Source organism: Eublepharis macularius, chromosome 13 (genome assembly GCF_028583425.1).
Source record: "Eublepharis macularius isolate TG4126 chromosome 13, MPM_Emac_v1.0, whole genome shotgun sequence".
Classification (NCBI taxonomy): domain Eukaryota; kingdom Metazoa; phylum Chordata; class Lepidosauria; order Squamata; family Eublepharidae; genus Eublepharis; species Eublepharis macularius.
Window position 1 is genome coordinate 63023195 of NC_072802.1, and position 26695 is coordinate 63049889.

The window sequence follows — 26695 nt, forward strand, 5'->3', positions numbered from 1 at the left end:
GATCAAGGAAGAATAATTTTTTTAAAATATCAATTTTGGGGAGTCCATATGTGAAGTAATGTGGAAATGGAGTGGGGCTACTATTGAAAAATTGGTTGTTGGGAGGGTCAAGCAACGGGAAAAGGAAGTTACTTTCATGCCCCACTGCTGAGATTCCCAGAGGCCACTTTGGGAAACAGGATGCTGACCCGATAAATCCTTTGTCTGATCCAGAAAAACGTTTCTTCGGATACTAATCATGCAGGTAGTTGCATATAGTTAACAGCCAGCATAGATTTGGGATTACCGCTCTATTCCAGACTGTGTGCGGGTCATCAAATGCCATACACCACACTAACAAACAGAAGGCCACACTGTCAGCATGCAGGCTAAAGCTCTTTGCAAGTGCTGAAGTCTAGGAGTTTGCACGGCAAAATCTGGAACAAATCCCGAACAGGATATCCTACGTGTTACAGCCCCGGCACGCTCTTCCAACTCCATCAAGGCTAAGCAAACCCAATTCAAGAAAGATCACGATAGGTTTCTTATCAGAACTGTAGCTGCTGTTGTGAAATTAATACACACAACAAAATCCTAGTGCTTTGTTCATGTTATAGCTATCCCCGAACAAAAAGGTGAAGGGAAAGCTTTGTTCGAGAGGACATTTAAATTTTCCAGCCATTTGGGGTATGGGGTGAGACGGTGGGACGGTTTGCTGGCCAACTCAGCCCTGGGAGATACAATATGGAAGGAGGGGTGTGATGAAAATCTCTGGTGTAAAGTGCCATCAAGTCACAGGCAATTTATGGCAACCGCTATCGAGTTTTCAAGGCAACAGGCAAACAGAGGTGGTTTGCCATTGGCTGCCTCTAATAGTGCCCTGGACTTCCTTGGTGGTCTTCTATCCAAGTACTGACCAGGGGCAACGAGGGAGATCTCCCAGAATTACAACTGATCACCACAAGACAGAGATCGGTGCCCCTAGAGAAAAATGGCTGCTTTGGATGGTAGGATCTATGGCATTATACCCCACCGAGGTCCCTCCCCTCCCCAAATCCCTCCCTCTCCACATTTCACCTCCAAATCTCCAAAATTTTCCCAAGTTGGAGTTGGCAACCCTAGGGCCAGCCCTGGATAGCTTCTAAGATCTGAGAAGATTAGACTAGCCTGGGCTTCATTGTGCATACCAACATATATAAATAATGGTGCAAGGCAGCTTGAGCCTAGTAAACTAATCACCTTATCCAATTAAAAGGTACTAGCAAGCATACAGAATTGCTGATCTCGTGATCTGTCTGTCCTTCTCCCCCTCATATTTCAGCTGATCTATTTTTAATGTAGCCAATAAATTGTACATTTTACTCCCCCAACCTCCTGTTTGTTTTCGCTGTCTTTTAAAAACGGAGTCTAATTTTTTTTTTAAGTACTGAAAAGCCACTTTGAGGGGGAAGAGAGTTAGCAATATCACTGCTCTGGGCCAATCGGTACTATGCGCAGTCAGCTTCTCTGCCAGCACACAGAACTGTTTTTTCCGCTAAATAATCTAAATAATTTTGATTATTTAGGTTAAACTAATTGATACAGTATCTTAGAGGGAGAGAGGGAAGAAGAGATAAGGAGAAATGTCATGTAGCTAGGTTCAAGGAAGCTAAATACTTAATAATTACCTTTTTAGTTTAAAGAAACTTATATGTTCTGCTTCTTTTATTCCTAAGATTTTTATATCTGCACTGTTTATATAATTATTGGTGGCATAAGATTGTATAATTTTCAATTTACTGTCTAAATTTTGCATAACTTTTATATTATGCACTTATTTTACTGTTTTTGTCTTACTTTCATTTCCTTAAATAAAATGGTTTTTTTTAAAAAAAAGAAGTTTTTTCCCCCTTGGGCTCTGTCTGGGACAGAACATTGTAAACTTCAACAAAACAGCAAGAAGGGTTAGACAGACTGCGCCAATTATGTACACCTGCTTGCACCCGGAGAGAAAGTCTCAGCAACCTGATCAAACTACAAGTCCCAAAATCCTTTGGGGGGAACCAGTGGCAATTGAATGAGCTTCAAATGGATAAAAAGGTAAAAGTAGTCCCCTGTGCAAGCGCCAAGTCATTACTGACCCATGGGGGGATGTCGCATCACGACGTTTTCTTGGCAGGTGGTTTGCCATTGCCTTTCCCAGTCATCTACACTTTACCCCCAGGAAACTGGGTACTCATTTGACCGACATCAGAAGGATGGATGGCTGAGTCAACCTTGAGCCGGCTATCTGAACCCGGCTTCCGCCAGGATTGAACTCAGGTCCTGAGCAGAGCTTGGGCTGAAGTACTGCAGATTACCACTCTACGCCATGGGGCTCCTCTATACTAAGTGGTTATGTAGATACAACTGAATTTTAACACTAGTGATTTCTGAGACTACAAGCGGAGCAGTTGGCTTTGCAGGCTTTCCCCTAACTATAGCGCGTGGAAAGCCAAGCAAAGCCAGATGACAAAGACAGACTTTTATATTTACTCCAGAGAGGCCGAATTCATTGACTTGACGCTGCAGACCAACAGCTTGCCAGCACATGTTCCAACGGTTCTTCCTCCCCCAGTTCACCGTCCCACCAGACTCCCAGCTAGACCGTCTGTGGGTCTTACAGCTGTTGCCAGCCCACGAGGAATATGAAAAAAGGTCTCTTTTGTTAAGTCAACGTGCAATTTTCCTGCAATATTTCAAGAGCGCTTTTGTACGAAGGGAAACAGACTTTGGGTAGGGAGAGTTTGTGACTCTTATAAGAAAAAAAAAACATGCCAAGCCAACTTATTGAATAGCGTTACATGTATTGTCGAAGGCTTTCACGGCTGGAGAACGTCAGGAACTACAATGCCAAGACCACGGCAATACAGCCCGGAAAACCCACAACAGCCAGCGTTACATGCATTAGAAAAAAATCAAATAAGGGCGGCCGGCCAGGGGGGGGGGGGTCAGAGAACACCCCTGGCTTGCTAAAGCCCCCCAGGTAATTTGATTTGATTTTGATTTCATGAAACGTATAGCCCACTCTCCCCATGAACGGGCTCAGAGCGAGTCACAACATCAGTTCATATAAAAAACAATATAAAATAAAATCCATCATCATTATAGATACAAATACAATAAAACCAGTACTCGCTGCACCGCTCAGTATTGCACACACCTTTCATTCAGACCCTGTGGTGGGTGGGATGGTGAACTGTAAGAAATAAACAACAAGACCAAGAGGGGAGAACAAAGCCCCACCCCACAATAGGAGGCCAGCTAGATAATCTGCCTGTCTCAACTAGAGATGGGCACAAACCGAAATATGAACCAAAATTAAGCACGAGCCAGGCCGGTTCGTGGTTCACGAACTGCAGTTCATCAGATCCTATTTCTGACGAACCGCCACAAACTTTTAGGCTGGTTCGTTTGGTTCATTTTTGGTTCACTACAGACAGCCTGGTGCCAATCAGTTTCCTAGGCAACAGGAAGTGACCTTCTGCTGTCCCAGAAGTGACCTTCTGCTGACCCGGAAGTGATGGTTTTCTGAACTGGATGTGATGTTTTCACGAACCAAACGAACCAGTTCGTGAACCAGGGGCAGGTTCGTGAAAGTTCATGGTTTGTGGTTCATGAAATTTGACAAACCACGAACCACATGGTTCAGTTTTTTCCCGGTTCGTGCCCATCTCTAGTCTCAACCACCATAAACCTGATGGGACATCTCAGTCTTGCAGATCCAGCGGAATAATAATAGTAAGTCGTGCTGGGCCCTGGTTTCCGCAGAGAGAGTTCCGCCAGGCCTTAAAAGCCCTGTCCCTAGTCCTGGCTAGGCGAACATCCTTAGAGCCAGGTAAAGGAGTGGGGAGGAAGCAGAAAGGAAACACCGGGAAGAACAACAGCCTTGGGGGGCAACTGGTTCCCCCATCGGCCATTTATCTGGATCCCAAGAAAGGCCTCTTCATACCAGCTCATGAGCAAGGGCCTACTCACCAGCACGGCTAGGGAGGCAGAAAATGGGTGTGAATGGAGAGCCAGATGAAGGAACGAGGAGGACGGCCCTCTCAATGCCTAGGCACGGCTACCGTCAAGTAGAAACAACCCCCCTGCCTCCAGCTAAAACCACAAAGGGTCATTCCCAGCCCACCTCTTTCCTCACATAACACATCCTCTTCTGCTGTCACAGAGCTACAGTTTGGAAGATCAGCACTGCCTCAGCAGTGCGGCATCTAGAGTTGCCAGCTCCAGGTTGGGAATTTCCTGGAGATTTGGGGGGGGGGGAGGGAGCCTGGAGAGGGACAGGTTTGGGGAGGGGAGAGACTCCAGCAGGGTATAATGCCATAGAGTCCACCCTCTAAAGCCACCATTTTCTCCAGGGGAACTGATCTCTATGGCCTGGAGATCAGTTGCAATTCCTGGAGATCTCCAGCCACCAGCTGGAGGCTGGCAACTCTAGTGGCATCACGGTTCGTGTCAGTCAACGATGTGGGAGATCCATGTTCAAACCTCAATTTTCAGGAAGAGAATTAGCCAGGTAAGGTAAAGGTCGTCCCCCGTGCAAGCACCGAGTCATTACTGACCCATGGGGGGATATTGCATCATGACGTTTTCTTGGCAGACTTTTTATAGGGTGGTTTGCCATGGCCTTCCCCAGTCATCTACACTTTACCTCCAGGAAACTGGGTACTCATTTTACCAAACTCGGAAGGATGGAAGGCTGAGTCAACCTTGAGCTGGCTACGTGAACCTGGCTTCTGCCAGGATCGAACTCAGGTCGTGAGCAGAGCTCGGGCTGCAGTACTGCAGCTTACCACTCTGCGCCACGGGGCTCCTTGAGCCACTCCAAATTTGCAGATAGATATATCCTGGCCTCGAGTGCCACCCCTCACAGATGTTTTTGATCCACCTGGTGTACGGCTTCCTACTGGTATTAGCTATACAGTATCCATCAGAGAGACAAGATGGGCTGGACTGCCCCGTTGCATGTGCACATGGCCTAAGAACATAAGAACCTCCCTGTCGGGTCAAGCCACCAATGGTCCATCTAGGCCAGCTAACAGTTTCATACAGTAGCTGATCAAATGACTCCAGAAGCAGGGGCATGGAAGCCAAAACCTCTTCCCACAGATAGATCATTAATTCACACACCATTTGAAGAAATGCTTTCTTTCCATTCCAGGGCAGGAGGTTCAGCAATGAAGTTAAGCAAGGTATGAAGCATACCTTAAGCAAAGCATTTGAAGAAGTGAGCTGTGACTCACGAAAGCTCATAACTTCCACAAATTTTGTTAGTCTTGTAAGTGCTACTAGGTTCTTGCTCTTTCCTAAGGAATGAAACAGGCATTTTGCACAACACAAGCATCTTTAAAACAGGTCATGGTCTCCCTTGCACACGTATTTGTACAAATCTTCCATCTGCAAGAGGTTCTGACACAGCTACTCTTCCCAAAACGAATCCACTGCATGTCCCCTTTTCTACAGGTTCGAAATGGGCCACATGGAAAATTGATCTGCTATGATGCAAACCAGGGCTTTTTTTCAGGGGGAACGCGGGGGAACGGAGTTCTGGAACCTCATGAAAATGGTCACATGGCTGGTAGCCCCGCCCTCTGATCTCCAGACAGAGGGGAGTTTAGACTGCCCTCTGCGCCGCAGAGCGGAGGGCAATCTAGACTCCCCTCTGTCTGGAGATCAGGGGGCACGGCCACCAGCCATATGACCATTTTCTCCTAGGGCAACCCACTGAGTTCCACCACCTCTTTTCCCAGAAAAAAAGCCCTGATGCAAACACAGAACCACTATTTTGACATCCAGAGGAGAGGGCCATCATATCAGACAACTTGAGCGGGAGCCTAAATAAAGCCCTAATACTTTAAGCCCAGTAGGAAAAGGATCATGCGTTATGGCCTGATGTGGGGGTGAGTAAACCAAGAATGTGTTACTCACAAGTAGTTCCACTGAATACAATAGGGCTGGCTCCCAAAGAAGCATGCACACAATGGCAGCCTAAGGCCAAATGCTGCTTAGACTGAAGGCAACGGACGGCCATTATTATCAGCCGATCCTGCTGGCCAGTTATTAGAAGAGCAGGCTTATAATTATGGTCAGCTCATGAGACTAGGGGTTATTTGAGGACAGTGTGGAGGAACCTGCGGCATCGCCACCAATACATAGAGTGCATTCATTTCCTCATGCTCACAGGCAGAAAGCCTCCTTTAGCATGGGGCTGGGAAAGGCCTATTGGGATAAACTGAGCCAGTTTGGTGTAGTGGTTAAGAGCGCAGGACTCTAATCTGGAGAGCTGGGTTTGATTCCCCACTCCTCCATGAAGCCAGCTGGGTGACCTTGGGCGAGTCACAGTTCTCTGGAGCTCTCTCAGCCCCACTCACCTCACAGGGTGATTGTTGTGGGGTAATAATAACATACTTTGTAAACCGCTCTGAGTGGGCATTAAGTTGTCCTGAAGGGCGGTATATAAATTGAATGTTATTATTATTATTATAAAAACAACACTGCATATTTTGAACAGCGGTTGCCCAGCAATTGTGAGCAATTGTTGTGCAGGGACTAGAGTACTAAACTAGGATGTGGGAAAATCTTGGTTCGAATTCCCCGTCCACCAGGGGGACTCTGGTGGGCCACCAGTCTTCCTCAGCCTAAACTACCTCGCAGGGTTGTTGTGAGGAAAAATAGAAGAGAGGAGAATGTTGTGTAAGTTGCTTTGGGTCCCCAACAGGGAGAAAAGCAAGATATAAATATTTGCACCCACGAAAGATCACTGGGGGATGCTGGGCTAGTCATCTTCAGCCTAGCCTACCTCCCAGGGTTGTTGTGAATAAAACAGTGACGGGAGAACAGCGAATACTCAGTGCTCTGAGGAAGAGGTTGGAGGGCACAGACAAAAAGAGAGAGGTAAGAGATAGCTATCAACCTAAGTAAGAAATCAGAAACTAACCTTGCTGTGAATTCTCACAGGCATCTACTTGCAATAACAGTTTTTCCAAAGAGTAAAGTATTTTCAAATAGCAGTCTTGCATGCAGCCCATCTTGCAGCGAGAGGGCATAGGGAGGCCCTTCTTAAGCCACTGTGATATCGTTTTTAAAAAGATCCAGAGGAGTTAGCTGTGTTAGTCCGTAGTTGCAAAATAGTCCAGTAGCAGCTTTAAGACTAACCAACTTTATTGTAGCATAAGCTTTCGAGAACCACAGCTCTCATCGTCAGATGCCCTGACAAAGAGAGCTGTGGTTCTCAAAAGCTTATGCTACCATAGTTGGTTAGTTTTAAAGGTGCTTATTACTGTGGCAAGAGTACTTTATGCACAAAAGTGGAAAACTACAACATTGCCTACAGTGGAGCAATGGTTGACAAAAGTTTTAGAATTTGCATCAATGGCAAAAACTTACTGCATTGATTAGAGAAAGGACATTAGTTAACTTCTTGACTGAACAGAAATGGTTAATAGATTTTTTGCATGAAATGGATAACAAGGATTTGATGACATCTGTTTTTATGGATTAAGAAACAGGAACAACAGAAAAAAGGGGGGGTTGTAACTAACCTAGAATAAGTGTGACTCTAGAAATGATATATACTTGTTGCAGAGAAAATCGGAACTCAACCTGTAGTGTAATCTAGGTTTGTTTTGTTTTCTCTTTTAATTATATAGATATAAGTATTGTTAATGTGTCATGTTTAGAATTGTGTGTATTTTTTTCTTATTCTCTATGTTTATTGTTTACGTTGTTATGGTGTATAGTTTATAGTTTAAATAAAGAAAAAAATTAAAAGGAAGGTGCTACTGGATCCTCTACTAGCTTTTAAAGAAACCCCTGAAGGCAACGGTTGCCAATTTTGGGTTGGGAAATCCTGGAGCTTCAGGGGATGGAGCTAGGGAGGGTGGAGTTTGGGGTGGGAGGGGCCTCATAATGCCATACAGTCCACCTTCCAAAGCTGCCATTTTCTCCAGGATAGCTCATCACCATAGGCTGGAAATCTGTTGTGATTCCATGAGAACTCCAGGCCTCACCTGGAGGTTGGCAACCCTACTTCTCAGAGGCTACACCCTGCACAGTTCCTGTAAGAGGTGTGGGATGCAGCACTGGGAAGCCTGGAGAGCCCCCGTAGTCAGAGAGTCTTTTGTGCCTTTCCTGCCCTTCCATCTCCCTGCCTTGTTTCAATACAACCCTGGATCTCCAGGGCCCACCTGGAGACTGGCATCCCTAGGCAAGGCCTATCTTTTGAAATAAAAGTGGGTCAGCTGTTAAATAAATTCTATAGCGGAAGGGAGTTACTCCCCCCTCCTAGTATCATGGGTCCAAATCATAGCACAAACACACACGAACATCACACAAACTCACAAACTTTGTAAGCCAGGAAAAGTGATCCAGCTAGTTTTTCCCCCCCAACACTGGAGCCACGTTTCCAGCTTCCTCTTAACAAGATGATTGTTTCCATCCTGATTCCAAATGTCTCATTCAGACATTCAGCCACCCACACAAATGGGATATAAAAATGTTACCCAACCAGATGGGTGTGTGCATGTATATGCAGGAGTATGGAGTGGCCTCAGGCAACTACAATTGAAATGCACAACAACTAAAATCCAGCCACTCAGAGGGTTGCAATGGTCTCATGCCATTTTAGCACATCAGTAAAGAAGCACCAGTAGCCACAATGGCCAGTTCATTTTTCATGATGTCTTCTCAAGGAACTGTGCTCTGTTGCCGACTACATTGGATTTCAGCCGGTGTAGACCACAAAAGGAACACTGCCTTATATAAAGAGTTATACTATAAGTCCATCTAGCTCAGGACAATCCACCCTAAAGGGCAGCAGCTTTCCTAAATCTCAGACAGGGACTGGCTTTGCCAGCTACGGTGCTACCAGAAATATTTTAAAATGGAGATACTGGGGGATTGAATAAGGGACATTCCGCATACATGCTATGCCACTGAGCTTATGCCATCCCTAGGAAAAAAACTGGTCTATTTCACTTAAATTGGCAACGGCTCTCCTAGTTCTCAGAGTCTCTCTCTACATGAGACACTTCGGCATGGGTTCATCAGGTGAAGAGAGACGTGATGTTAGCAGTTTAAAAAGACAGAGCCAGCGGAGATCACTTCTCAGAGGGTTTGTTAATTTCATCTTCACCTCTCTGAAGGCTCTGTCAGTTTCACCTCTCCAGTCTAAAACTGTGTGGGATTGCAACCAGAGGGCAGCAAGGAATGGAAATGGGTTGTATCTGCCTTCCAGGCCCAGGCTTGGACCTGGAGGGGTTAAAATGGGCTGAAGTTTCCCTTCTGACATTTCACAGCCCCTTCACACAGCTCCAGTGTATAGCAAAGCCTTTGCCCTGCCACTGGCTCTGTCTTTTTAAATTACCCTTCCTGGCTACCATTGCAGCTCCTGACACGTGCTCTTTGCGTGTCAGATGTCTAGTGTAGAGCGACTCTGAGATAGGCCTTCCCAGCACCTGTTCCATGAAATGTGTAACAACAACAACAACAGTGTGCTTATATACCACCCTTCTGGACAGATTAATGTCACACTCAGCAGTGAACAAAGTCAGCTGGGGCCAAAAGGAGTGACTTACCCACGGCCACCTGCTGAGCTCACAGCAGTAGTGGGAGTTGAAACAGCAGAGTGCCGATTCACAGCCCAACCACTCAACCACTATACTACAACACAGGCAGGGGCTTCTGCATGCAAAGCCAGTGTGCTCATGGAGCTATGGCCTCCATTTTGGGCTCCAGAAGCCTCTTTCTAAGGCATGCTCCTTCATACTCAGAGAATCACTGATCTACTGATACTCCCCCAGGCCAAGACAGCTGCTGTGGGCTAGATGTTGGGTGATCCAGACAAAACAAACCTACAGAACAGGTGACGCCACTGACCCGAGGCCGATGCATATTATCAAGAGGTAAAGAAACTCACCCTGATAAAGATCTCTTACGCTTCTGTCCAACCCTACTTCTAACAACCTCAGGGAGGCTTTCTTCTCCCCCATGTTATCCTCACAACGATCTGGTGTGGTATCATATCGGCACAAAAGGAAGACAACCACCCCTTTAAAGAGGCAATACACAAAGAGCTTTTTATTCCTGTACACTGTATGCAAAATTCTGACAACTCCTATTTTTCTTTGCAGCACTCTGGGTGGCAGGGTGGGGAGTGGGTAGGAGAGCAGTCTTCCTTTCCGATAAACAGGGTAGGTTAAGCTGAGAGAGGGCAACTCCCAGGTCCTAGTCCAACACTAACCACTATACCACACTGTCCCCCAAACCAACCTCCATGCAAATCTGTGCCTTTTTGCCCGACGCTCTTGCTTTCCTAGCCTCCATTTGCCATATTCTTTGCAAAACTAGAGGCTGCACTGCTTCTGAACAGCTGCAGCAGTAAACAGTGTGTGCGCCTCTCCCGGCACGTCAGCATCCCGCCCCTGCTGACAGACCAAGGGGGATTTGCAAAGGCTTTCCTTTCTTGGGAGTTGTAAGACGCTTTGCTAATTGGATCCCCGGCGGCTTTAAATCCAGCATCCCACATTAACTACAAGTGATATTTAAGGGCTGATCTGTAGGCTGCTAGCACCAATGACCTAATTTTGCGGGCTGTCCTGATGCTAACTTGTCCACTGCGCAGTATAGGAAGCAAAACATTCTATGCAGTTCAAGGAACGGAGCTTGCTTTCCTCTGCTCCCTTAGGAAACCACAGGGAAATGCAAACCAAGGCTGCTATAACTGGTTTTTTTTTAAAAATGGAAATTGTTCTATTAAAAGCAAAAAGAAGAATATTGAAGCTTCTGTATTAATAAAAAAAGCAGTGCCCTTTTATACAATTACGAATGCTGAAGCAAGGTCAAAAGCAATCTTACAGAAGGCAAAGAAAGGAAAGAAATATTTTTAGAACAGTGTTCAAGGACTTTGGCTGTTCAGAAAAGATTAGACTTGCAAAGCATTCACAGCCCATAGATTAACCTTCTATCTACTCATATCAACTGCAAGGCACAGTTCACAAAACACAGAAAGTCAGAATGCCCCATTATAAAAGACCTAGTTCATTGTGTGAATTCTTCACTAACGTTTCTATGCCCAGAGCTTGGTGTTTTTCCATAGGCTTAAGGTCAGTTCAGAAGCCATGTCAAGTTGGGGGGGAGGGGGGAGGAAGATTAAACAATGGTTAACTATGATATCTGAATGGGCAAACTGTGACTTGAGTAGTCACCAAACCAGAATCAGAAACGACGGCTGAACAATAGTAGCCATTTTCCCAGAGTTGTGGCCAAACTGTTGGGTATAAAAATTTGGCATTGCAGATTTGATTTCACCACACTTCCCCCTCTCCAAGAAACATCTGGTTGCCATCAATTACCACCCAAATATCATTCACTTCCATACCAATTTCTGAAAAAGGCAGCCATTTGCCAAAATGGCAGCTGAACCATGTAATATAAAAGTAGGCATATATTTTCCATTGCGAAACACCTGCTAGCCACTGATTCCCACAAAATGCCTTCACCAAATTTTTGTGAATTTCTGAACAGTCTAAAATCAAGTATAAGCTATGGCTTACTACAGTGTCTGAATAAGTAAAATGTTGTTCATTGTGGCAGTGTGGTACAGTGGTTAGAATGTCAGACTAGAATCTGAGAGTCCAAGGTTCAAATGCCCACTGTGCCTTGCTGATCTTGTGCCACTCTCACACACTCTCAGTCTAACCTACCTCACAGGGTTGCTGTGAGGATACAGTGGAGAAGAGGAAAACAATGTAAGCCTAGACACCAGCAAAATAATAGCAGCCAATCACACAGACAGCTCAAGGTCTAAGGGTGCTTCCACTGGACAGCAAAAAAAGGCAGAATATTTCCCCCCCCCCCCTACAATGCTGCACTCACTAGTTCAGATCAGCACTATCTGTATATTTTCAAGCCCGCTCATAAAGGAGGCATTTCAATGGTCACAGACCCCCATGTACAATTTGCCCTAAACATTTTGGTTTATTGGTTGGCTAGTTAATCCAGGCAGTGTTCTTTTCAAAACGCTAACATTCTACTGATCCCAATTCCTTTTGCCCCTGTTCCCTGCCTTACAACTGAGGAAGGACTGAGGATTGGATTTTATAATTTTAAAAAAAGAATTATCTCCAGGAACAGTCCTATGCAGTTGCTGTGCATATTCTATTTAAAGCATCAGAACTCACACAAACCAGTTTTTTTAAAAAGAGAAAGAAATGGATAAGAACTACCATTGCCAGCCTCCTGGTAGTGGCTGGAGATCTCCCGGAATTACAACTGGTCTCCAGGCCACAGAGATCAATTCACCTGGAGAAAATGGCTACTTGGGGGGTAGGGGGGTGGGCTCTATGGAATTATGCCATGCCAAGGTCCTTTCCCTCCCCAAACCCCACTTTCTCCAGGCTTCTCCAGGTTTCACCCCCCAGATCTCCAGGAATTTCCCAACTTGGAGCTGGCAACCCTAATAAGAACAGAAGGCACCCTAGAGCGAAATTGACAAGAATGAAATTAAGGCACCCTCATTAGCTAACTCAAAAGCCACACCTCTACATCAGATTAGAAAGAGAGATTAGAGAGAGACTGCTGAATTGCAACTGATAATGAAGCTCAAGGTAATGCATCCACCTGGACTGAATCAAGACCTAGGCTTCCTGTCTTGTTACCAATGCTGATTTCTCCACTTTTGTCATTTACCTGCTATTGTCATTCAGCATCTGAAATCACTCCACTCACCAAGATATAAAGGACAGATGGACTCATATTCTAGCTGTATCTGAAGAAGTGAGCTGTGTGACTCAGGAAAGCGCTTACCCTATCACAAATTTTGTTAGTCTTATAGGAGCTACTGGACTCTTGCTCTTTTCTACTACCTCTACAACAGCATACAGCATTACACTGCAAATGTGATGGAAGCCGAAGTGGGGGGTGGGCTTTGCCCTTGAACAAACCAGGATAAACAACAGGGAGATTTCAATGATTTTGGATGAATGTTGTCAGGATTCTCAGCAATAAAGGAGCAAATGCTGTCTTATGTTGGAAGGGAACAGGGGAGCATGGAAGCCCACAAATTTTAAGTTGCAAAGCAACTAGCGAGCCAGCTCCCAGAAATATCTGTGTCGCAGCCTCGACATTCTGACTTGATATACGTACATGCACAGTTGCTGGCATCCAGGCGTGCATTTCACTCACCTACAACCTGCCCAATAGGTACTTCCCAATTTCTACTGGACTAAGCGGACTAGGCAACCTAGCAAAGCAATAAGGATTCCTCTACTGGTTTATATTTTCAGTCAAAGGCTGACATTCTCCCTTCTTGTCCGCAAAAGGCCAAAGATGCAATCTGATCCTAACTCTGCCCAGCATCATTCTCTATTCAAATCTGCCCGGCATTCTACATAGGAAAAAAGACCCGAAGCCAAAAACATAATTCCTCTTCTCCTGATGAAGAGTTCTGGAGAACGCCGAGTTCGTACACTGTTTTGAGTTATTTGGGCTGGTGCTAATTAAAGCTATTAAAACGGCTTTTGTCTTTAAAACCAAAGTAGAAATCACAGGTTACCTAACCACATCATTATCATCATTAACTATGCAGCCGAGTCATGCATCACACATGTCCTTCCCGGTTATTCTCTTTCCTCTCCCCAAGTGCCTAAATTTAGATTATATGCTCGCTTGGGGCAGAGACCTGTTCCCTAGTTTATTTACTTTATACCCCCCTCTTCTTATCAGTGGGGCCCCCAAAGTGGCTTACACCATCAGGGGCGGGGCCAGGGTTTCTGGTACCTGTGGCTGCCCCTATGTGCCCCCAGACTCCATGACGTCACTGCATGATGATGTCATCACGCAACAAGCCAGCCCCATTGGCCTGCAGGTGGCTGGGATGGCGCATGGAGGCTGCCCACGCTCCCAGCCAGGTGCGGCGGGTGGCTGGGGAGGTTCTGCACATCGCCCCAGACGCCTGCCGTGCCTGTCCCGCGGCTGCTGCACCTGGCTGGGGGTGTGTGTTGGTGGTGGCGATGGCGTGGGGCTGGCCGGCTGCAGCAGCTGCGGGCCAGGCACGCCAGCTCCGTGGCGAGCGCCTCCACCCCTGGCACCCCCTCCAGCGCCCCCTCCAGCACCTCAGCATCCACGGCGCCAGCCTCACCGCCTCAATGGTGGTGCTGGACCTGTACAGCATTCACCCTTTCATCCTTACAACTCTCTTGTGAGATAGGATAGGCTGAGAGAGACTGACCGACCCAAGGTCAAGCAGTGAGTTTCCATGGCAGAGTGGGGATTCGAACCTGGGACTCCCAAATCCTACTCCAGCACTCTAACCACTATACCACACTGGCTCTTGCTTTGTTTATACTAAGTTATGCTTCGATAGCACTGTGGCAGTTTATAACAAGTTTAGGTCCTATGATTTCTGCCAAGAAGGCAGGAGAAGGATCCTCCATTCCTCAGGTAACCCCCAGAGCCCCGAGGGTCGGGTTCAATGTCTAGAGTGATGTTTACAACTTCAAAATGTAAATCCAATTTATTTAAATATAACAGAACACAACTATGGAAACATTCCCAACGTTATCAATACTGGGTCAGTAACCAGTGACCCCAGAGCAGAGTCCTACTCACAAAATCCGCTTGGTAGAGTGTGCAGACAGTTGTGTGGGTTTGGCCAGAGGCTATGCCTGGAACAGCGTCCCAAATATCCAGAAGGCCTTGCAACAGCAGGGTGCTGGTCTCAAGAGTTCAGCTGCCAGCAATTCCTGCTCTTTGCTCTTCCTTGCTTTTTCAGCTCTTCCCAGCTACTGCTGTTCTCCCAGGGAGAAGGGTTCGACGCTTCCCAGCTAGCAGTTTCGGCTCTATGACCTTCTCGGAGCCAAAGCTTGGAAACAAGCTTTGCCTTCCAAAGAACAGTAGCGTCAGCCCTCTCCCTTCCAGTCTTTTCAGCTAGCCTAGTTCTGCATTATACCACTTCTAGGTTTTTTAACACATGCCCCATGAGCCTTTACTGAACATGCAAACTAATACAAACCTATCTGCTAGTTCTGTCTGCTAGTCTAGTCGATCTATACATCTGCAGTCTATTAATCAGACCTAGGTCCTAGGCTCCAAACCCCTTTTTCAGTACAGGCTTACACTTGTTTCCCCATCTCTTTCACCTCTCCCCAACAGATTCTTTATAGGAAAGTTTAAGGGGCAAAGGAATGGATTTATTTGGCCCCCTTCCCCATAATGCCCAAATCCCATTCCCAGTGATGGCTTTGAGCCTACCCTTTGGCACTAACACAGTCAATAGGCAAGGAATTCAGGCTCAGAGGTGGTCCATCAAATGCTTCACCCATCTCCAAACCCAATTCCCCTCCCCACTTAGGGCCAAGCTACAAGTGAGGAATGACACTTGAACGGCAAGTGAACAGACTCACGTGTATTCCTCCCTGTTCACTTGTGCTCCACTTGATCATGTAAGGGCCAAGCTACACATGACGAATGACACTTGAACGGCAAGTGTATTTCTCCCTGTTCACTTGCCCTCCACTCAATCCACTTGCCGTTCAAGTGTCATTCGTCATGTGCAGCTTGGCCCTAAGTGGAGCGCAAGTGAAGCACAAGTGAACAGGGAGGAATACACATGAGTCTGTTCACTTGCCGTTCAAGTGTCACTCGTCACTTCTATCTTGGCCCTCAGGCTCATCATCCCAAGGGGAGGGATTTTTGCTTCCTTGAGTTCAAAGCTCCTTCCTCCATATTGCCCTGCAATAGTGTGGGAGAGACTCAGGGCCAAGCTAGAAGTGATGAATTACACTTGAATGGCAAGTGAACAGACTCACATGTATTCCTCCCTGTTCACTTGTGCTCCACTCGATCGCAAGTGGAGTGCAAGTGAACAGGGAGGAATACATGCGAGTCTGTTCACTTGCCATTCAAGCGTCATTCGTCACTTCTAGCTTGGCCCTCTTTCAGGCCCTGCTCTCCCTCCATGCGGGCTCCCACTGAGTACGCATGCTAGAACGCATATGTGATATTCATTGGTAGGGCTCCAAATGCTACATTGCTGCTCGCACCCAATGAATAACCAGTGAGATTCTGTTTAAAAAAAACAAAACAACTTTTTCCTGCTTTGATTGGCAGATCTCCCTGCCATACTCCAAACTGCTTTTGAAATTCCCACCCATTCCCAAAGCATTTTGCCACTCGGTCACATGAGCCTGATATTCGAGGCATACACGCCTCACGACTCTTCGCAGGAGCCCATATAAGTCTCTTGGATGCTAGCCAATTATTTCAATAACTGCCTAATTCTTAAGTTAGTTCCTTACAGCGCATTCTCACTCTTCGTAGTCTGGTAACCTGCCTGAGTACAAAAGAGATGCATTTATTTTAATGATGAAAGATATGGTATTTATGACCGGCACAAGTGAGGCACAATTCTTCTCACTGTTAAGAGGTGAACGCTACAAAAGTCCAGGGGTGCTCCCAGCTCTATGCATATTGCAGCAAGCTACCATTTGACAAATGCAGACCCTCACTGGAGGAAGCAGGAGTTAAAAATCAGAGCTTTTTGCACAGAAAAAGGGAGCTATACTGTAACAAAATGATTCAGAAAGAAACTTGAGGCAAAGGGGTAGGGACTGTAAACTATACCACTGTATACAGCTCATACTACCTGTGGCTCTAAGTAGGTTCCTCCTATGTAAGGTCTGTTGTTTAATATGTCATTTTGTTTATTTTACTTCATTGATACCCTGCCTTCCTCCGCAATGGGGACCCAAAATTGTTTACATACTTTTCCTTTCCTCCATTTATCCCTACAACAACCCTGTGAAGAAGGTTAGGCTAAGGTTAGTGGCCCAAGGTCACTCAGCAAGCTTCCATGGCAGAGTGGGGATTTGAACCGGGGTCTCCCAGATTGTAGACTGGTACTCTAACCACTGTTACAAGTTGTTTACTCACTTCTCCACTGTTTCCGATCTCCGACTGCTTCCAGCTTTCTACAAGTCAAACCCTATGGCATCATCCATTGAATGCCCTATCCTGTTCACTGTATTGACTTATTCTGTGTAATCCGCCTGGCGTCCAAGCGGGAAAGGGGGACTATAAATAGCGTAAATAAATAAATCGATAGATAAATGTTAATTAGCAAATGTTCCTGGGCTAGGAAAATGTTCCCATCTGCAACGCTGAGCCTACCCTCTCCCTTATAACTTCCCTGCATTTTCCAAGCGCCAAGCCTGAAACTTTACGCCGTGGGCAAATCCCTGGAAACCCAAGCGGGCCAGCTTTCCGACAGACAGCTGAAAAGCATTTACAAACTCACTCATAAAATTGCTTCTGAAGGGGATATTTTCATAATGGAAATGCTGACGGAGCCCAGAGAAAAGAGCCCTGTGAACGACACCGCGAAAGTAACCCGAGACCCCAGCGCTGCATTCAAAAACAAAACCGCATGCCGGTTTCCGATTACTCTTGGGAAATATTCCTTAAGGACGCTGAGTAATTCTGCAGCCGGCTTCCAGAAGGAAGTTTGAGAGTCTGCTAATCTGTCTCTCTCACCAATGCTGCTCTTGATGTGAAATCAGGTGATGAGGAGGGAAATATGAGGCCTGTCAAACTGATGGGTAACATCAACAACTGAGTAAGAGAGATCGTCACTTCCAAAAACTGGCAAAACGGCCCCACCCTGTTGTGATGAGTGAATGTATTTGCTCAAAACAACAGACGATGGGAGCAAACCCATTCTCCGGTGCCTTCTCTAGAGATGCAAGAAAACCCCTGGTTTCAGAAAGGTAGTCCTTACACACGAAGGTAGCTCGCTGTCTTCAGGATTTGAAGTTGCATGACAACACACACATGCTCACAGCAAGTGTGGGCTCTGAGCAGGTGCTGGGGGCCCAGCCAACACCCTCCAGGATTCCAAAGGGCTGTGTTGTGACCAGAAGAAATTAGCCAAGTACATTGCAAAGGACAAACATCATCTGCCAAGAAGGTTCATGGAAGGATCAAAAACAGCAAAGTTGGAGGAAGGGAGTGGAACACAACCAAAAGCACTCTGGCCGTTTCCACACTACTTACCTTCATCCAGAACGCTGCGGAACGTTGCGAAAAAAAACGTGGAAGATAGCACGATGTCGCGCAAAACTCGCGTGAGAAGACGCCATCTTCCGTGAGTTTTTCATGCCGTTCGGGATGAAGGTAAGTAGTGTGGAAACGGCCAGAGTGAACACCACGTGAAAGCACAATTCATTTTGACTCAGCTTAGTTTGTAAAACCAGACCTTGTCTGGGTTCATAGTCTTTGCTCTTTCTCCCACAAGCCCAGATGTATCCATATACCACACAAAACCATAATCCAGACTAACAGTGGTTCGTAAACCAGCTTCATACCATGATTTCAGTCCCCGATTTGACAGACCCTAAACAATGGTAATTAATGGAGTGGCCCATTAGGGTTGCCTGGAAACTAGCAGGAGATGAGAGGACATGAGGGAGGCTGTTGGAGAGATGTCACTTCCTGGGAAAACCCAGGTGTAGTTACACTTCTCTAGGAATAGCCAGAAACTCTATGGAAAAAAATTGAATTTCTGGCTATTCCTAGAGAGGACTGATCACTTCTGGGTTTCTTTTGGGATCAGACAAAAAAAACGGCCATCTAGTCTAACATCCTATTTCCGACAGAAGTTGCCAAGGCAAGCCCACAAGCCTCCTATGAGAACCATCATAATAGAATAGTTAAGAGTGCTGGAATACAGTCTGAGAGACCCAGTTTCAAATCTCTGCTCCGCTCTTCTGGATAACCTTGGGCCAGTCACTTTCTCAGCCTAACCTATCTCACAGGGTTGCTGTGAGGGTAAAATGGTAGAAGAGAAGCCATTAGATACAGCCATGAGCACGCTGGAGGAAGGGCAGGACAAAAATGTACTCAAAATAAGCAAGCAAGTTAAGTAGCATTCCTCCACTGATGTTGCCCTCCAGCAACATGTATTTAGAGGTACAATGCTCCTAAACATGGAGGTTCTGTTTAGCCACCACTGATATTCCTAACCATCATGGATTTGCCTAGCCTGCTTGCAGGGATGGCGGAACATCCAATAAAATAGAAAATAATCAATAATCATTTTAAAAAGTTATGTGAGACAGCAGACACCGTCCCATCAGTGATAGCAAATGCCGTAGCTTTAAGCATGAATTCTCTCTTACAACAAATTTTCTTTTCTGTACGAGAGGAACTATCAGCAACCTTACACTAAGTCTTGATTTAAATCTGGCACAATTGCCCGGGCTCCCAAATCAAACTGCTTTGGGGCCCTTGGGCCACGCCCGTTGGCCACCTGTGACGTAGAGCACTGCGTACGAACTGCGTGTGCATGGGCTCGTGCCAAAATAAAATTAGCTAATCTCCACAGCGTGCTCGGACACAGATACAGAGTTTTACCCTAAATAGCTCACACCTATTTGGAGCAAGCTCCCAGATATCATCTCTCCCGTTCTAAAAATAACAGATTCATCCTTCATCAGGGACAATCTCACACAGCCTTTTGCTTCACGCTGGCCCCATTAGCATTGTTCAATAATATATAATGGCACAGGGAACGAGGCCATTTATTTTCGAAACCTTTGAGAGACCGCTCTAAACCACAGCAGATTTTGTAAGACAGTCTGGAGAGAAAGAGCAGAGGTGGGCTCTCCCATCCCCACAATTTTAAAAATCTACCAGCATCACAAAGTGAAAGACATCTTAATTCTAAGAACTGGCTTTCACCAGCAAGCCACTGACTCGCCAGTTTGCAGAGGAACAATTCTGCAGAATGTTCAGATGCTTAAATTGCTTGGCATGAAGGTGTCCACTGGAGAAGGTTGACAAACTGTGCAGCTATCATAAGATGCGAGAGATCAGATTGGCCGGAGGTGGGAAGAACCTTACATATACATACATGCATACATACATAAAAGGAGCCCTGTGGCGCAGAGTGGTAAGCTGCAGGACTGCAGCCCAAGCTCTGCTCACGACCTGAGTTCGATCCTGGCGGAAGCCGGGTTCAGGTCACCGACTCAAGGTTGACTCAGCCTTCCATCCTTTTGAGGTCGGTAAAGCGAGTACTCAGTTTCCTGGGGGTAAAGTGTAGATGGCTGGGGAAGGCCATGGCAAACCATCCCATAAAATGTCTGCCAAGAAAACGTCGTGATGCGATGTCCCCCTATGGGTCAGTAATGACTCAGTGCTTGCACAGGGGACTACCTTTACCTTTTTACCTATTGACAGGAAAGGAGAAAATCAATATATTTTAAAAATGTTTTAATCTATTATTGTAAGTTGCCTTGAACCATGAGGAAAAGCTGGGTTTATGTTTTAATAAATAAATATAGAGATGGGAGTGGCAACAGGTACAGATGTGAAGGGCTAAAACACTGCAATAACAACTGTGCTTGTATACCACTCTTCTAGACAGATTAGTGCTCCATTCATAGAGGTGAATAGAGTCAGTGTTATCATTATCCCTGTAATATCGCTGGGGCTGAGAGGAGTGGCTTACCCAAGTCCACCCATTGAGTTCATGGTTGTAGTGTGATTCGAACCAGCAGAGTGCAGATTCACAGCCCAACCACAACCACTATGCTACAGCAGCTCTCTGGAAGGAGAAGGCAAGAAATGCAGGTAGATCAAGTTTTCTGTCATGCACATCTTTATCCCACCCCTCCTTTAATGCAATCAAGGTGGAACCAGGTTCTCCTTCTGCACTTTACCTTCACAAGAACCCTGCAAGGTAGATTACACTGAGAAAATGTGACTGCCCCAACTTGGTTACGGCTTCACAGCAGATTGGGGATTTGAACCGAAGTCTCCCAGATCGCAGTCGGACAATCTAACAGCGTTGTCTCATACCCTGAAATGCTTCCCCCCAAATCAGCCATAACATGGCACTTTGATTTGATGATGGGTCAGTCTTTGGCAACTAGACAGACACGCTTACCATCTGTGATTAACTCACAGCATCCTGCTTTCAACATTTGCTAGAGGCTGTACATTTTAGGAAGCTCTCCTCGTTCTCAACACAACTTCCTTCTATCAGTCAACAGCTGAGTCTCATTCCCTTCTCTCAAAGTCTTAAAAAGGAGGAGAATCGGCTACAGCTGCCAACCTCCAGGTGGTGCCTGGAGATCTCTGGGAATTACCACTGATCTCCAGATGACCGAGATTAGTTTTCCTGGAGAAAATGGCTGCTTTGTAGGGTGTACTCTATGGCATTATACCCAGGGCTTTTTTTCAGCTGGAACGTGGTGGAACGGCGTTCCGGCAGCACTAGAAAATGGTCACATGGCCGGGGGCCCCGCCTCCTGATCTCAAGACAGAGGGGAGTTTAGAGAGGGCAATCTAAACTCCCCTCTGTCTGGAGATCAGGGGGCGGGGCCACCTGCCATGTGACCATTTTCGACGAGGGCAATTTAAACTTTAAAAAACTCCCCCCTTGTTCCAGCTGACCCAAAGTGACGTTATTTTGCGGTCCTGAGTTCCACCACTGAGTTCACCTCTTTTCCCCGAAAAAAAGCCCTGACTATACCCCAAGGAGGCCTCTCCCCTCCCCAAATCCATGTTCCCCAGTTGCTATCCCAAAATCTCCAGGAATTTCCCCACCTGAAGCTGGCAAACCTATCTGTCTATCCATCTCTGCTCATACAGCTATCACTTTAAGCAGAAATTAAAATGGGAAAAACTTCACTTCATATTATTTCAGCCACACATATCTAGCCAGGTCATTGGCTGCCTGTCCTGCAACATAAGCCAGTATTAAAAAGATGTGCAAAAACAAAGACTTTTTTTTTAACCCCCTAGGATGGAAGAGGAAACTCTGTCTTACAGCACAAATAGCCGTATTTCAACAGGATGACAAGTTCGGGTGTTGCTTCTTCTGAATTATTACATCATAAATCTAACCTTGTGTCAGGCAATAGGTTTTCTGTTTGTGTATTTTTTTAAAAAATGTCTTCTATACTGAAAAATAAATGCAAGCAAACAACAGCTTGGTGTTCCATCACTTGGTAACGCGATTCGCTGTGGTTCTGTCACCTATTTCTTGGCGTGTGTGGTAGGCAGAAAGCTACAAGACATCACGGAACAAAAAGGAGGAGTAGACAACCAAGCAAGAAACATTAAAAAGTCAAGCCTGGAAAAAAACAATACAAATTTAGAAACCCTCCGAAAAAAACCACTGCCTATTTTTAGAATCATTAATTACCAAGGGCAAACTTGAGGCACAGAAGCAAATTTCAAACAACAGAACAATAAATATCTCAGGTACTGGCAAACGGCCACCGGGCTGGGGAAGAGAAAATCGTCACAAAACAAAGAAAGTGGAATAAAGCGGGAACAGGGGTCTCTCCTCCAGTCCTTCCCCTAAAGACAGATTATGAAATAATTACACCACACCTACAACCCAGTTCACAGCCAGTTTAAGCATCAGACGTGGCCACAATCCAAGACATTCTGTCGTTTTGTGAGGGTGCAGAAAGCTCTGATCCAGAGATCTCTCCAAGAACTACAGTTCCCAGAATTCCTTGCAAAGAAACCATACCCGTGCAACAGATGGGAGTTTGCAATACAGACATGCCCCGAGCAGATGCCTTATACTGAAGTAGACTCAATGACCCCATTTAGCACTCTGCCGACCCTGTTAGACGAAAGGAATCACAGCCTCTGACAGGAGCTTGAAAAGAGTTCTTCCTTACCTAGAAAGCAAAAGGCAGGTCACCAGTCACATGGAGTGTGGCATGAATGGCACCAGGTTTGGGGAAGCTTTGGGCAAGATACGAACCTACGGAGCATGCCATCCCCTCATACGCATGCATCGTGTCGGAGGGAACGGAGTACGTCTTTCAGAAAGAAATATGCTCCATCTTCTGTATTACTCCCCAGACCCAACATGGAATGGAGATACTAACTAAGCAGGTAAGACACACAGGCTGCAATCCTAAAATCGCTTTCCCTGGGAGCAAGCCCCGATGAATCAAATGGGACTTACTTCCAAGTAGGATTGCCCCCAGAAGCTCTCATTTATTTACTTCATTAGGCAAAGGTAAAGGCAGTCCCCTGTGCAAGCACTAAGTCATTACTGACCCATGGGGGGATGTCGCATCACAACGTTTTTTTGGCAGACTATTATGGGGTGGTTTGCCATTGCCTTCCCCAGTCATCTACACTTTACCCCCAGGAAACTGGGTACTCCTTTTACTGACCTCGGAAGGATGGAAGGCTGAGTCAACCTTGAGCTGGCTACCTGAACCCAGCTTCCACCGGGATCGAACTCAGATCATGAGCAGAGCTTGGGCTGCAGTACTGCAGCTTACCACTCTGCGCCACGGAGCCCTTAAAGTCTGCCAAGAAAACATTGTGATGACTTGGTGCTTGCACAGGGGACTACCTTTGCCTTACTTCATTAATTCTTGGCTTTTCTCCCCAATCCGGGCTCAGAGCAGTTTACATCATTCTCCTCTCCTCCATTTAAAACTATGAGGGAGGTTACACTGAGAGCCAAGCTACAAGTGACGCCTGACACAGGTTGGACGCTTGTCAGCTTCCCTCAAGTTTTGATGGGAAATGTAGGTGTCCTGGTTTTACAGCTTGGCTCTCCATTACAGCTGCAAGACCAGGATGCCTACGTTTCCCATCAAAACTTGAGGGAAGCTGACAAGTGTCCAACCTGTGTCAGGCGTCACTTGTAGCTTGGCTCTGAGAAAGAGTGACTGACCTGCACAGAGATGCCAGTTACCAAGTAGGGATGCCAGCTGCCCACTTCAGGCAAGCATTCTCCCACCACTGCCCTCTTTGCTTCTGGCGCTGGTGGGAGAGGAGTGGGGAGGCAGAAATGACGAGGCACTACATGCTGACGTCATGTCAGGGTGGAAACGTGAATGTGACATCAGCATTGGCTGCCACGCTAATGTCACATCTGGTTTTTGGTTTAAACATGGCATCGGCATGCCTGCCCCATGCCCTACCCCAGAGCTCCCGGGGTGCCATTTGGCCACCTGGCTTCCCAAGAGCTAAGGTGACCCAGCAAGCTTCCATTGCAGACTAGGGATTTAAAGCTGGGTTTCTCAGAACCTAGTGTGACACTCTAACCACTACACAACACTGCCTTTCTTTGGGAGCAACGATCTCTCTCAAAAAGGTTGAACTAAAGATGTGGACTCAGTGAAAGTCCGGTTTTGGTTCTAGAAAAGATGCCCTGGAACTAGCCTACAAACGTCTCCATTTAAATCACATTCTCTTGTAGGCCATCCTCTGGATAAGGCATCTCAATGGGCATCTGATGCAGGGCCGGATATAGGGTTGCCGGCGCCCATGGCAACCCAAGTCCGGCCTCGTGCGCTCCAGGCTCTGTGTGATGACATCACTTCCGTGACGTCATCATGCACTGCGGAGTGCACCGCCCCGCACGGCAAGCCGGCTGCCCCGGCGCACCACGGAGCTGGGGCGACAGTGTGGGTGGCTGGGAGACCGCCCGTGCTGTTCGCTTGCCCTGCTGAGGGGGCAGCCAGCTTGCTGTGTGGGTGGTACACTAATGGGGCGGCAGGCTTACCGTGCATCCCCTGCTCTCGCGGCTGGCGAATGGCACGGGTGGGTTCCCACTGCCCTCTGCTCAGCCGCCCGCGCACTCCCGGGAGCCGGCAACTGCACCTGGCGCCCCCTCTTTGATGGAGCCGGGGGCAGACTACCCCCTCTGCCCCACCGTCGATCCGGCCCTGATCCGATGACCAAGCCTATGCCACTTCAAATGCCTGGCCTATGATGGCTTTTTAGTTTAGAGGGGGAAAGGGTGACTGAGGTCTACAGAGTTGTGCGTGATGTACAACAAGCAGATGCAAAGAAAATGTACTCACTCTCTCCTAATACTAGAACTCGGAATGACCCTAAAAAAGTGGGTGGCAGCAGATTCAAGACAGCCAAAGCAATACATCACACAAGAACGAGCAGTTGACTTGCGGAACTCATTGCCACAATATGTCATGATGGTCGATGGCTTAGATGGGTCGAAACGGGACCTCTTCCATGTTCCGACCCAGAGTGACTGTCAGGCGCAGGAGAGCAGTCAGCAGGCATGGGCAGTAGGGTTCGCAGGTGCCTGCCAGTGGCGGGCAAACTCCCAGCAATCGGCGAGAGGGGACAAGCTCCTGCAGGTTGCCCACCACCAGCAGGCGCCTCAGGAGTGCACAATCTCAACTGGTGCAGCAACGTCACTTCTGAAAGTGACATCGTCTCACTGCCCATGGGAGCATTCCCATGCTGTTTGGGGCTGATTTGGCTGAACTGGCCCTGTGCAGAGCACGGGAGCACTCTCGCTGGCAGCGTGGTGATGTCACTTCCAGAAGTGATGTCATCACACCGGCTCTGGGGCGTGCATGCGCAAAAGAGGAACTCCTGCAGCACACAAGCTAAGTGCCAGGGACTGACGGGAGGTGAGGCGTACCTGGCAACCCTAACGGGTGGTTGTCTGACAGGCTTGCTCGTGGGATTCCCTGTGGCATCGGACAGGCCAATTTCAGAAACAGAACAACAGCATCTACTTTTTCACGGGAAGAATTCAGAGAGAAATAAATGCTTTTTGCCACAGGGGTGATCCTAATCTCTCTGCCAACATGTACAAATACTAAATTCATCAAAAACAGCCAGATAGACAGAAACATGTTATCTTGGAGCGGAACCACAAGTGACGCCTGACACTGGTTGGACCCTTGTCAGCTTCCCTCAAGTTTTGATGGGAAATGTAGGCATCCTAGTCTTGCAGCTTGGCTCTCTGACTGCTGTCCAATGGACTTTTCAACTGTCACTTGTCCAACATTCCGCCAAGCTGCCTAGATTCCTGGCTTCCTGGCTTTTGTTCGCCCTACCGACCTTTTCCTTTTGCTTTTGAGTAGTATCAATGGGCCACAGCCCATAAGAGCAAATGCTGGACCTACAACAGCATCAAGTTTCCCCAGCTCCTAAAAGGTCTTAAATAGGACATAGACCTCTCCTTCTGATGTTTACCCTCCCAATCGGCATTCCAAGGCACACTATTTCTGAACATGGAGGCTCCATTTAGCCACCATAACTACTTAAGCTGTCAGAGCTTCCCTCTAAGCATTCCCTATAAGAACACAAAGCCTCAGAAGGAATGCTGTAGTGCCTATTTTAAATACTGTAAGTATCATTTATTAACTGGAACAAATCCATCCTGGCTACTAAGTTGATTCTCCAGAAACTTGGTGGTTACATGAAGTTTGAATTATAATGATAGAAAATTGACCCATCAAAGAGCAGTAAATTTAGATGAATGTAAACCCAGAGGCACTGATGGGTTTTTTGCTTCAGTTTGTAGATAAACCAGTTCTACATGTTGCAAAGTGTATTTGCTTATCATGGATAACTTCGTAATATGCTTCTAATCAGGATGCTTAAATCTTTCCATTTCTCTTGATATAAAAAGAAAAACCCATTTGTTTCGCAAAATGGAACTCAAGTGGAAGCTTAAAACAAATTACTGATAACAATTGTTTTGTCGGGCAGACTTCCACCTTGCATTTTGTAGTGATCTGCTGTTTTAAAACGACAGTAATGTATGGGAAGTTAAATGTTTAAAAGCAGTTTAAAAACTGGTTCCAATGGTGGACTCTGGCTTTATTTTCCATTTTTAATTCTCGGCCTTTTGTATTCGGATTTGTTTTTCTCCACTGGTTGGAAGCCA

At 46.6% G+C, this 26695-nt stretch overlaps 1 protein-coding gene across 5 annotated transcripts in view; it reads right to left on the reverse strand.

The window, feature by feature from the left end:
• Window positions 1-26695, reverse strand: part of ULK1 (unc-51 like autophagy activating kinase 1) — a 130726-nt gene that overhangs the window by 99190 nt on the left and 4841 nt on the right. Inside the window, exon 1 of one of the 5 annotated variants that reach the window (XM_054996234.1) lies at window positions 25439-25489. The exons of the other annotated variants lie outside the window; for them this stretch is intronic. The gene's annotated coding sequence lies outside the window, so the exon portion shown is untranslated. Of the gene's footprint in view, window positions 1-25438; window positions 25490-26695 lie in introns of those variants that run through there. 5 annotated transcript variants of the gene reach the window in all.